Raw genomic sequence first — 12,664 nt, 5'->3', positions numbered from 1 at the left:
CCAGGACCATTTGGAGAAAAAAAATGCTACAATATATATATATATAATTTGTTATATAGCCAATCTCTCTCTCTCTCTCTAAAAAAAAATAATAATTTTCTGAGCCATAATGCAGACATGTCCCAAAATGCTGGTAACGTGGTTGGAACTATTTCAAACCCCTTAAATGAATAGAAAAACTCATTTGATATTCAGTTTTACCTTCTGAGTTGGACAGCTTTAATATTTTCATCATTTTCTTAAGGTTAATGTAACAGATCAATGGGCATCATGTAAGTTTTTTCTTAAGATAACTGTGTAAAGTCAAGTATTCCATTCTTATGCTGATGTTTGAAAAAAAGAAATACACAAACAAACACATAGAAACACAGTAATGAAACATCTTTGGAAAAGCACAGCAAGTCCATATCTTCATACAATTTTAATGTTTTCATCACATGAGAACACAAAAAAAGTCCAACAAATCGGACCTCAGTTAATATTTTTATAGAACCTTTTTTTTTTAATTGACATGTTGTGACATAATAAAAGTCTAATTTCCAATTGTCCAGTTGCCACTTATCAAGTGTGTAGGGTCAGCTCAAAACAAGCACATCCATGAAAGTGTTGCAAAAGTGCATGTCAATTTCATTTGATGTAAAACTGGTATATACTGTACATATTAGACACAACGTTGTTACAGTAAGAGTAGGGCATTACACATCAGTCAGCCGTTGACATGCTCCTGACAGCATTTGTGTAGCCAAACCCAATGAGACAAATGGAGACAACAGAGAATAAATGTCCTCGCCCTCTTTCATATAGAAAGAAACATTCCAGACACATCCAGACTTTAGCAAGCAGTAAACATTAAAAACAAAAATATACAAGTCAACGTGGACAGACAGCAGTTTCTCGAACTGTGAGAAATGACCTCAGGATAAGAGAAGATCATTAGGAATGGATTACTGCTGCTTTTGTATTGTTCTGGTTTTGCATATATTCAACATATCATTATTCATATTTCACTCAAAAGTTTGATGTTCTGGTCACATGAGGCAGGCTGGGCTGGTGATGATGGCTCAGTTTTCCTGATACCATCTTGTTTTGTGAGCCCAAATACTTTCTCATATCTGTTCAATCTGGTTTCTTTTGTAATGTTCAAACACATTTATTTTTAACAATAAAAACTCAAGACTCTTTACAAGAAAAGGAAAAGCAAAACATGAAGGATATTACTTACAAATAGGTTGTTGGAACACGGAATGTCAAACATATTTTAGCCCCTGCCTTCATTTCTTTATAAATGTTTGACTGTGTGCAACACAAAAATGCAATGTTCATATATTTATTGGGTCATGATGGGGTCTTGATTCTCTTCCAGGGTGGTTCTGTTGTTAGCTGCTGTGCAGACTCAGACTGTGGTTCTGAAAAACGAAACACAATGCAAGTTAATCAACACTGTAACAGTTTCTTAATTCTGCACAGATGAGAATGTGTTCTCTGAACATGAGAATGTGTTCTGAACATTCACTTCCAACACATGAATCAGACAGGCTTGAACATACAACAATCATTCAATGTTTTCATATCTATTTATTGTATTACTATTTTTATTAAAAAAAAAAAAGAAACACACTCAAGCTTGCTTCAGGCAGCTCTGGTTTAACAAAATCTAGTCAAAATATCTCAAAATAAAAAGAGAATCTAAAAATGCACATGCTGACTAAAGAGAGAACAAAGAAATGCAACAGTTGTATAGCTTTTGTTTTTTTTGTTTTTTGTTCAGAATAAAATGTGACAAACCTACAGTGTCTTAACCAACGTGCCTGACCTTGACCGTAATATATTTCTCTGGCCTCTGGCAACCGTAATCAGTAGAACGGAGAAACAAGAGTCGGGAGCACCTGAAGGCAATATCCTTCATCAAGGAAGGGAGCATTTAAGGAACAGTAAAAGCCTCAGGAGGTGAGCAGGACATCACTGGAATTCATTTTGTAATTATTAGAGAGAAGGACAATGTGTAGGCCTTTCTCTCCTTCCCAGTACTGCTTTCTGGTCAACCCAACATTCCCAGGTCGGTGAGAAGGTGCTGCCCTGAGTCCAGCAGAAAGCATTGAGTTGGCTGTTTGTAGAGGCAATGGATGCCAGAGATGCTGGGAAGAGGATCCCAATCTTCCCACAGAAGACCACATCAGAGAGGCAACAGCCGGAGGGCATCTTCCCATTAGAGGCTGTGACAGCAGTGTGACGTCTAAAAAGGAAGCCATGCTGCTCGACTTCCCAAAACCATGCCTGTATGGCCATCATCCACTCCATCAAATCCCAAATGCTCTGTGACAGGAAAACCGACTAAACTGACAAGTGCATCATGATCCTACTGGATTCCAGTTTCATCCTCCTCCAGTTCAGACTCATTCCCTTGCTCATACCAATAAGTGCCCTAATTTCCCATTACTGGTATGCTAATGCCACAAGATACCTTGAAGCAGTTCCTCTCTGCAAAGCCATACAACAGAACATTGCCAGAGAGATGTGTCTTCTCCCCACTAATGTAAGGATTCCAAAATATGGATTCCAATGAGGATGTAAAAAGGCATCTAAGCCACCTGGTGAGCAAATTCTAAAAAGTGTTCTTAGAGATCCCCAGTCAGACCAAGGTGACAGCACATCATGTATCCACACTGCTTGGGGTGATTATAAAGGTGCTTTCGCACCGGAGGAACCTTTTCATAGTTCCTAGGACTATTGGCAGTAGTTCCCGCTTTATGGCGTGTTCACACTGCAGAAACTAATTTAGTTCTAGGACCTCCATTTGGGGGAACTAAATTAGAGTTGTCATAGGAGATTTAGTCAGACTGTCATGCTCTTTCGATCGCGTAATTGTGCGTTTACATAATATCTTTGTTATCATGAAAATCACAACACACCAAAACCAGCTCCGATTACAGCGTTCTCCATTCAGCGGTTGTTGATGTTTATAAATGCCATGAATAAAGACGTCACTGTCGGCCGCTTCGGAGTTCCTGCTGCAAATGCAACCAGGAAAATGGCCAGAGGGAGAAATTGGTTCTCTAGTAACGACCATGCTGGCTAGTTCCTAGAACTACACGGTGCAAAAGCGCCTTAAGACACTGGCACGACTGGGTTTGAGGGCAGGTTATTGAGGAGGTGAGCCAAATGCTCTAACTAGGGCTCATCGAAGAGGCCTGGATGTGCATGTCCAGCATCATCATAGTCTCAAAATCCAATCCTGGGTCTGTAGTGACTAAATGAACAATGGGCTTGTCCAAATACCCACTTGTGGTCTTTGCACTTGGCCACTTGTCTACTTACATTATGTTTTTCCTGTATTTGGCCCAAGTGTTCAAGTGAGCGTGGAGACCACAAGTGTGTAGAACTTTTCATTAACCAATGGGACACACTAAAAGTGTTGTAAACATGTGTTTACAGAGCTTTGTTTTGATTTTCAATACTTTGCATTTTAAAACAAACTTCTAAATGGCTGTTCAGTAGTCCGTACAACAGATGACACAATTTAGTAATTGTGGTACTTCTAATTAAGTGATAAAAAGCAGTAGCAAATGTGGTACAAAATAAACATACTGATCTTTGCACCAATAAAATGTGCAACACTTTGTTTTGCTACCAAATTACATGTAATATACAATTATTATTAATATTCTGCAAAGGTTTCTGCGACCTCTCGCGAGATCTCTGCAAAAAGTCTCAATTTATTTACAAAACATGATGTATGATGGGATACACTTAGCCTCGAATACCACTCCGGAGGATTTAGTGTGCGTTAAAAGAGGAAGATAATTCTGCTCACCAACCCCAAGCCCTAATCACCTCCCAGAGAGATTGTCATCTATTCCTGAGAGCTCCTTCCCTGTCCTCAAACAATATACATCCAAAGTCGACATCTTCAGATTTTCAAGTGTGTTGCCAAGTTTGTCAGTTCTACCTGAATGGCCCTGCTTTGGCACAGTCTGATCAAAAAATTACAAATTGCAAGAATTTGTATTGCCAGAATGTTCAGGAAGTCGTTACTGTGGATTTTTGCTTCTAACTGATTGTAGATGTGGTGGTTCTTTGTAGCCTGCACTGAATTATAGTAACAGCAATTGCTAGGTAGATTAATGAAACTGTTGTGAATACTTGGCTTAATTAACAAATGTTAACAAGGCAGCCGAATGCAGTTGTGATGAAATTAGCCTAATTAGCACAGGTTTTCAAGGATGCAGTATTTACAGATCAAACTGAACGTATTTGACCATGATAAATCAACACCGTTGGCCATTTCTGCAGGGAAGAGTGATGGGTGGATGTATGGGTGGATGGATGGATGGATGGATGGATGGATTTTACTTACCAAATCGGATCCATCTAAGAGATACAATCTGCATTACTGATAACTTGGTGTTTCACAATGTAATAGTCTTGGTGTGCTACAAACCACTGAATCACCCTGGCATTTGTGTACTTGTTCAGTCTCTAGAGCAGTGGTTCACAGCCATGTTCCTGGAGCATCTCTCCTTTGTCTGGCAAACACATTTCTGGTCTTCAGGTCTACTAATGAGTTGATGACCTGAATCAGGTGTGTTTGATTAAGGAGGCATGCAAAATTTACGTGCTAGGCTGGCCACACACTAGGCGATTTTTAAATCCTAACCGATTTTAAAACCATGGGAGACCATAGACATGAAGACAGCTTCAACCGATTTTTAGCCTTATAATCCTCTGAATGCACACACTGGATGATTCTAGCAGACCGCGAGATGACACACTTGCCCTGCGTTCCATTCGGAAGGGCTCATCCCTATGCCCTAGTTTTGAGCACTTTGGTTTGGAACGACCCTTCAATATGGCGGCCATGATTGTTTTCACTCCGAAGTGCCCTTCGGAGGGCGATATATCCCGTTTGGAACGCACCGTCATAGTACGATTTCACAGTGACACGAGACCAAACATGACTTGAGAAAAAAACAAATGGAGAACAATCGACATCATCAGCTTGCTCTCCAGGCATGCATTCTGTTTCACAGTGAAAAACAAAGTATAAAAAGAATATGTGATGTATTCTGCTTTCGTGGTATGTTTGTGGAAGCCAAGTTTCAGCTATATAAGTCCGCAACATCCGGTAGGTGATGCTTGTCACGCTATCACAGGTATCACGTAGAGGGCAGCCCGATTAAGAGTTGTAAATATCAAGTATGTTTGATATTTACGATTTGAGTTTGGGGACGTGCCGTCTCGATCGGGAGCAGTTAAATAATCATAATGACACTAGTCAATAGAGGATTTTTTGGGCAAAAAAATCATTTGAGATAATCCTCGAATTGGGCCACCCCCCCGATCGTTTGAGGGTGCAAATCGGGCTTAAAATCATCTAATGGCGCCAGGCTTAGGAAGCCTCCAGGAATGGGTTCTAGGGATGGGCTCTCACAGCATGGGATACCCATCCACGCTTGAGAGATTGGGCTAGTCCAAATGCACGCTACAGGAAGTAAGTACGTAAAACTGTCCCAGGTCTTAAAAACGTCAAAGCGCAGTGCCCTTAAAGGTCCACTGAAGTGCTTTGAAAAACGCAGCGTTGTTCTGTGTGTTGATGTCATTTCAACTGAAACAGGAAGTCAGGGCGTCACATATCAAGCAGTCCCACCCCCTTTTTAAAATAGCCAATAGCATTTTGTTTCTATTACAGTTTGGACCAGAGCCGTTGAGCTCGGTAAAGCCGCATTTGACAGCATATATATTAGCCACAATCTCATATTGCAATAAAATATAGCATTCCGTGTAGACTTCAAATGGGTCCGTTAAGTATTATGGTCTGCACCGACTCGTGCATATTATCCGCTCCGTGTATCGTGTCTGTGGACCGGAGCAGACTGTGTGCACAGTGTGGCGTTTTACAGCGTGAAACCAGACTTCATTCACCTCAACGGAAAGCATATTTACACTGTCTGAATCGTTCCCTATCCCTTATATAGTGCACTACGTGCCATTCACCGAACAGAAAATACAAATCCTGTGAACAAGTGACCGATTTGAGCCGCAGCTTCAGCGTCTATTTATAGTGCAAGGGGCGGGACGCTTCGGGTTCTAGAGAGCATTTGATTGGTCAGAAAGTTTGATGAGAAGCTGAAGTGCAGTGTGATGTCATCAAAATCGCTGATCCATATTGGCGGAAGTGAGAGACTGTAAGTTTTGAATGCTTATATCTTGTAAAAGCGAATTTTGTCATTGTTTTGGAGCACACTAGCTTATAGATAATCTTAAACCTAACATATTCATACCAAAAGCCAAAAAAAATTCTGTTTTGATTTAATGGGGACTTTAAACAAGCTGCTCACTGTGTCATTGGTTTGAGATGCAAGTTTCTGTCTGTGATAGAACACTTTGCCACACTGAAGATTGTGAAGAACATGCCCCTCTTGCAGTGTTGGGGAGTAACGAGTTACATGTAACAGAATTTCCTGATTTAATTACAAAATAAATGTAATTGTAATTAGTTAGAGAAAAATATGTAATTAAATTACAGTTACTTATGAAAATGTTAACGATTACAAAGGGGGTGACATCTGAATATTTTCTGTAAAAACCTTGGATATGTTGAATAACACTGATTTATTGCTTTGCCTGTTTTTGATGTGCACGATGCCTCCTGCCTTTTAAAGGCCATTTAGTAAAGTGAGGCTATTCTGATGCTTTTGATTGGTTCTCTTGTTCTCTTGCCAATTACATCAATCCGCATCGTCACTGAAAGCTTTAGACCTGTCTGAGAGTCGATTAACTGATTAACAGCTGAAATCATTCATTAGAAATTTAGAAAAGCAATTAAAAATTGTCCTCAAATGTAATCAGTTACATTACTTTATTAAAGTAATTGAAATAGTTACACTACTTATTACATTTTAAATAGGGTAACTTGTAATCTGTAATCAATTCCAAAATGGAAATTACATTTCCAAAGTAACCTTCCCACTGCAAGAGTTTTTACAGTTTGACCAAGATTGACTCTCCTCAATAATGCCATAAGTAGTAATTCTGCTAAATGACTTTAAATGAAACATTTTCACAATAGCGTGCATCCTGACAATGCTGAAGCAAAGCATCTTTTATTTCGCATTAGCAGAGTCGCTTGTAAAAAGTTCACAGGAAGTTTACAGGAAGCAGAAGTGTGTCAGAGATCAGAAGTGTTTGTTTGGATTGTGAGTCTCCCAGCGGTGATGAGCAGAGAATGAGCGCGCTCATGGGCTGCAGCGAGGGTTTGTCACCGTCTCAAGACGATGTGTTTGCATACACACTTCAGACCCAGCCAGAGGTAGGAACAAACACAAACACACACTCAAACTCTCGCAGGACGCTGCGCTTTGCTGCTGTCTGTATCTGATCTGCCTGCATCCGTGAGTCACTCATGGGTAATATCAGAGCTTTCATTACACTTTTGTGTACGAATCATATTTTAAAACATCTGAGCAATCTTAAACCTTAAGTCAAAAGCTTTTTTTTTCTTGTTGTGCTTCAGTGTGAACTGTAAGCTAGAACTTTAGAGTTAACGTCAAAAGTCTGAGTGATAGAAAACTATGGTTAGAAAACTGGGTTAGTTGTGTTGTCCGCTGTGAATGCTGATAAAAACATTCAGGGAAACATACATTTATTTTTTCATGTAGTTGCTGTCATGCATTAGTCAGAGGGTTATGAGTTGGCCTGAGGAATTGAGTGAAGATTTTAATTTCAGCTGTATTTCAGTGCAAAAACCTGTTCTTTATCCAATTTAACCTGATTGCACTAAAATAGCACTGTGTCATATTTACATCTGCTAAAACTTTGATTGTCTACTTTAGACATTCTGCTCACTGTAAGTAACTTTGCAAGTACATATCAACTTATACTAACCCTAACCTAACAGTTGAGGTAGTTGACATACAGGGTTGGGAAGGTTACTAGTTGTGTAATAGTCCCTCAGTGTGAAAAGATGGATCTCAAAATGTTACGGTCATTTTTGGAAAGTTGTCAAATGTGCAGAAGATACTGGAAAACCAAAGAATGTGCAGGAAATTTAGTTTTTTTTCTGAGGAACAGCAGGCAGTTTAACTGCTCAAGACAAACATGGGATGCACAAACAACTATCACAAAACATGAAAACAGTCGTGGATCATTCAGGTAACAAAAGACAGTCAAGATTCAAGGGTATGTCAATTTTTGAATGGGGCAATTTTTATACTGTAAATTCAATCATTTTGTCTTGTGTAGTGTATGTAAGCATCTGTTATGTGAAATAGCTTATTCAGGACTGTACTAAATAAAAACAACATGAAATGTTCACCAATTTAAAACCCATTAAAAATGTAATGAAATACAGTCACATTTATTTTGTATGTTAAATACGTAATTAAGCTACATGCATTTGACGAAGTTGCAAAGTTACTCATAGTTAGTGTATTGTCTAAAGTGGACCAAATTAAATGTAACTATACATCTCAGTCCAAACACACTTTCTTTCTAAGTAAACTAACATATTTTTCAATTAATGCTGATATATTAGCACCCACAAATAAGATAACCAGAATTTGTACAAGTTTCACCCACAGAAAGTGGGCAGTAAGCAGAATTATATTGCATGTTTTCTATTCGATCATGGCAACTGTAATTCATAAAATGCTGATGAAATGGTACAAAAAACAGGTTGATGTATCAAAAGCAGAGATGTTATGCTTTATGAGATAATGTTATATGAAAATATTTCCATATCAGAAATAAAACATAGTATAGGAGCAATTATGGGGCCAAGCACATCAGTACATGTACATTACATTCAGAATGATCTAAAAAAAATGAAGGACAGCAGAAGTTTATGGAGATATTTGATGTCATTTCAAAGGTTATGCAGTTTTCCCTCAATAAACTCCTAATTTGCTGCCTATTGATAGGAAGTAAGGTAGTTGTTGTAGTAGTTATGTTTGGGGTAGGTATAAGGGATCCAGAATGTGGTCATGCATTAATATGTGCTTTATAAGTGCTAATAAACAGCCAATATGCTAGTAATGTGCATGCTAATAAGCAACTAGTTAATATAAAAGTGATCCCTGAAGTGTTACCTTATAAGCACATTCATAAAATTTCACAAAAAAGTAACATCCATTTTTGTATTTGTGTGTGTGTGTTATGTGTAGACATATATATGATATGCTATTGTGTGTATACGGGTCTAAAGGTGAGGTGTTTGTTTCTATGAGAGCTGATTAGGTTGAGTTTTTCCCATCATGCTTTTGGCAGGTCAGTGGTGAGCTCAGGCTATAAGGAGTTTGGGTGACGGTCTGTCACAGCCCTTCATCTCAAGCTATATGAGCTCAACACAAGTAAATAATACATCTCTGCATCGATCGATCTGTCCTTGTGACCTCTGACCTCACCGACTGAGCGGAGACGACTGCAATGTGAAGAACTGAGAAAACAAGATCCCACACAAGACTGCAGTCCAAAGAAAACAACCTAACAAATAAACCCTTTTGTTTGTATTCTTATATATGTTTAAGTCAGTTCTCCATGATCTCTTTCTCACATGTTACAGGCAGGCAGGCTAGCTTTAAGGTAACCAGATTTTTTTAAGAGGAAAACCACAGTGAAATTTCTGATGTTATTATTTAAGATTAGGAATTATTTTCTGTGAATTAAAAAAAAAAAAAAAAGGAAACAGATGTAGCAACCAATCTTTTTATCTGTACTGTGATGCACATCTGAGTGTAACTAATTATAGATGACAAAATGTAAGGCGGGACTTGGTTGTATGCACTGGCTGTTGATTGGATGTTGAGATTTAGACGTGGAGGCAGATGAACATGAGGGGGCGGAGTTTAAGCAAACTAAATGATTGGAGAAGTCCTGCATATGTCACTAGAGAGAAACCTATCATTTCACCAGAAGATCCAGTTATGAAACATTCACGGATGAATTGTTCACAATAAGATTTATAATATGCATTTAAAAAAAACAGATTTCATGTTTCAAAATGTAATGTTGTTGTACTTGTTACAATGTAAATATACATGTAAGTATTAATTAACAACATGTACTTAATATAGGTTTAGAGTTTGGTTTATTGTTGCTTGTAATTATGCATAGTTAAACTATACTTGTCAGGACTGGACTGTCTTTGTTGTGTTTTGCTCTCCATGTGCTCCCCGTGACCCAGTTTCTCCCTCATGTGCCCTTATTTGGTCGTTCCTGTTCCTGTCCTCATTTTCTCTTAATTAGTCATTCTGTTCACCTGTGTTCCTCCCATTTGCCTCGTTTAGTCATGTATTTAATTCCAGTCTGTGCGTAACTTCTTTGTCGGGTCTACCAGTTGTATACGTGTGTCTTCCTTCCCTTCCAAGTGTGGATTTACCCTGTGTGTTGGATTTAATAAATGACGTTTTCGTTTATCCACGGCTCCTTTGTTCCTTCCGGCAGCGTATCGTGACAATAGTATAGTAAATATATGTAATGTGCAACAAGGACACATTAAAATAAAGTTTTACCAATACTCCCATATTCTGAATGTTCATCAGCACACAGTTATAAACTGCAAAGACTGTAAAAACTGGTAAATAACTGTGGGGCCTTTTTTATTCAACGAGTAAAAGACAACACTGAAATTCCACATGTATGAGATCATATAAAATATATTATATTTATAACAAGTAATATCTAGTATATTTCCCAGGAGAGCTGCAGCCACTAAAAAAGGTACTGTCCCAGGAAAGGTTCGCTTTCTTATGTGTGGATAACTTGTCCCATTTATTTATCAATGAAATGTCTCATTGTCTACCAGGAGAATTCACTGCTGTCTTCACTATAGCTGTTTATATGCATCACAGCAGCAAAGCTAAGAATCCACTTAAAGAGCTCTACAATAAAGACCAAAGAGAGCGCACTAACATCAAAAAATGTCTAAACCTCCACTAACATGGTAATTGTAACTAATTTTGCAAGGTAAAGTGGTATAAGATAAGATTTTTTAGAAATACTGTACATACAAGCACATGCCAGAATATTAGTATCATTTTAAGCACAGATACCGTTTTAAATCTTTAGCTGTTACTTAGCTAGTTTCATTCTTGCTTTCTTTAAAGTAAAGTATTTCACTAAAGTCTTTGGTTTGACACATTTTATATCTATTACAGAAACAGGTAAGGTAGTTTTATTCTTACAATGAAAGAAAATGAAAAATGAATGCTGAGAGCAAGGGCGACAAACATTGAGGGTAAAAGCAGACGGCATAAGGAGGAGACCGGTTTAAAAATAAATATGAGAAAATCACAGCTCTCAGCTAAAGAGGTCTATAAAATCTGGAAAATGCAGTTGCTCAACAGCACTTGCTTAGCTGATAAAGGAAGTCCACATTTTTGTGGACAAATCTGCCATCTCTGTTCATAGGTTCAGTTCTGCTGTCATTTTTGGAGTCAATCAACAGAGCTGTAAATACCATGTGACTAATTACTCTAAAGTTGCAGGAATGATTGGCTGACAGCAACGCAAGAACATGCACAGTCCTAAACCCTTAAAATAAACCCTTTAGTTTAGGGACCAATGTTCACTATTAACTATTTGCTTATTAGCATGCATATTACTAGCATATTGGCTGTGTATTAGTACTTGTAAAGCACATATTAATGCCTAATTCTGCATGACCATATTTTAGATCCCGTAATAATCGTACCACATAACTAAACGTAACAACTCCCTTACTAACTATTGATAGCAGCAAATGAGGAGTTTATTGAGGCAAAAATCATAGTTAATAGCGAGAATTATTTGTATTTCTCATATTCCAATTTAGTATTAGATTTTCACCCATCGTTTAAGCTGGCTGCTAAAGAAATGTATCATTATACTGTACAATATTACATAATTAAGTGCTTGGTTGCAATGATCTTTCCTTTTTGCGGCATCACAATGTTATAGCTACAAAGTGTCCCAGTGTTGCTTTGCTTTTGTTTTGTTCATGTTTCACTGGCTGGCTGATCTGACAGTGGTAATGGGCATCGTACTGACAACTATTACATCGATAATGCAAAGTCAAGTTTTTTGTTTAATGCCATTGCAAACACGCCCAATATATTTACAGCCGAATTTCCTCCCCATGATTGATTTGTTCTGCCAATCAAATAAGGCTGGTCATGTGACCTCAGCAATGCATCCTCATTCTCAGACCGTCTCACCTGAAGTTCGGTTTGGAAGAAGAACTTCAGCGGGCACCGTGAGCAGTCGTAGATCTTGTCCTCCTGCCCGTGTGCAGTGAAGATGTGCTGCTGCAGTTTACAGGCCTGCACGAATACTGCAACAAGACACAACACATGCATTAAAGTCACATATTTCCATACGCACTGCCAGTTCGCATCTTAGAACCTTTTGACACACAGGCCTGTGTTTAATTTCTTGAAATTAGTTCTGTAGACAAATGTAAGCCTTGCCTGTACATGAAATAGCTTTTAATGCTTTTAAAATAATCTCTTCTGCTCACCAAGGCTGCATTTGCTCGATCAAAAAATACAGTAAAAACATTAATATTGTGTAATGCTATGATATGTTATGAAAACTGTTTTCTGCTTTACATATTGTGGAAACCATGACACTTGTTTTCAGGATCCTCTGATAATACAAATTTAAAAGAACAGCAATTAAGTTTATATATATA

The 12,664-nt window shown here is 38.1% G+C and overlaps 1 pseudogene; it reads right to left on the bottom strand.

Annotated features, from left to right (window-relative positions):
* Positions 1–419: 419 nt before the first annotated feature.
* LOC107671553 (zinc finger protein 521-like) overlaps positions 420–12,664 on the bottom strand; it is a 103,182-nt pseudogene continuing 90,937 nt past the window's right edge.

This window comes from Sinocyclocheilus anshuiensis, unplaced genomic scaffold, assembly GCF_001515605.1.
Source record: "Sinocyclocheilus anshuiensis isolate Anshui unplaced genomic scaffold, SAMN03320099.WGS_v1.1 scaffold3077, whole genome shotgun sequence".
Lineage (NCBI taxonomy): Eukaryota > Metazoa > Chordata > Actinopteri > Cypriniformes > Cyprinidae > Sinocyclocheilus > Sinocyclocheilus anshuiensis.
The sequence above is the reverse complement of the archived record's forward strand: the minus strand, read 5'-3'. Positions and strand labels throughout refer to the sequence as shown.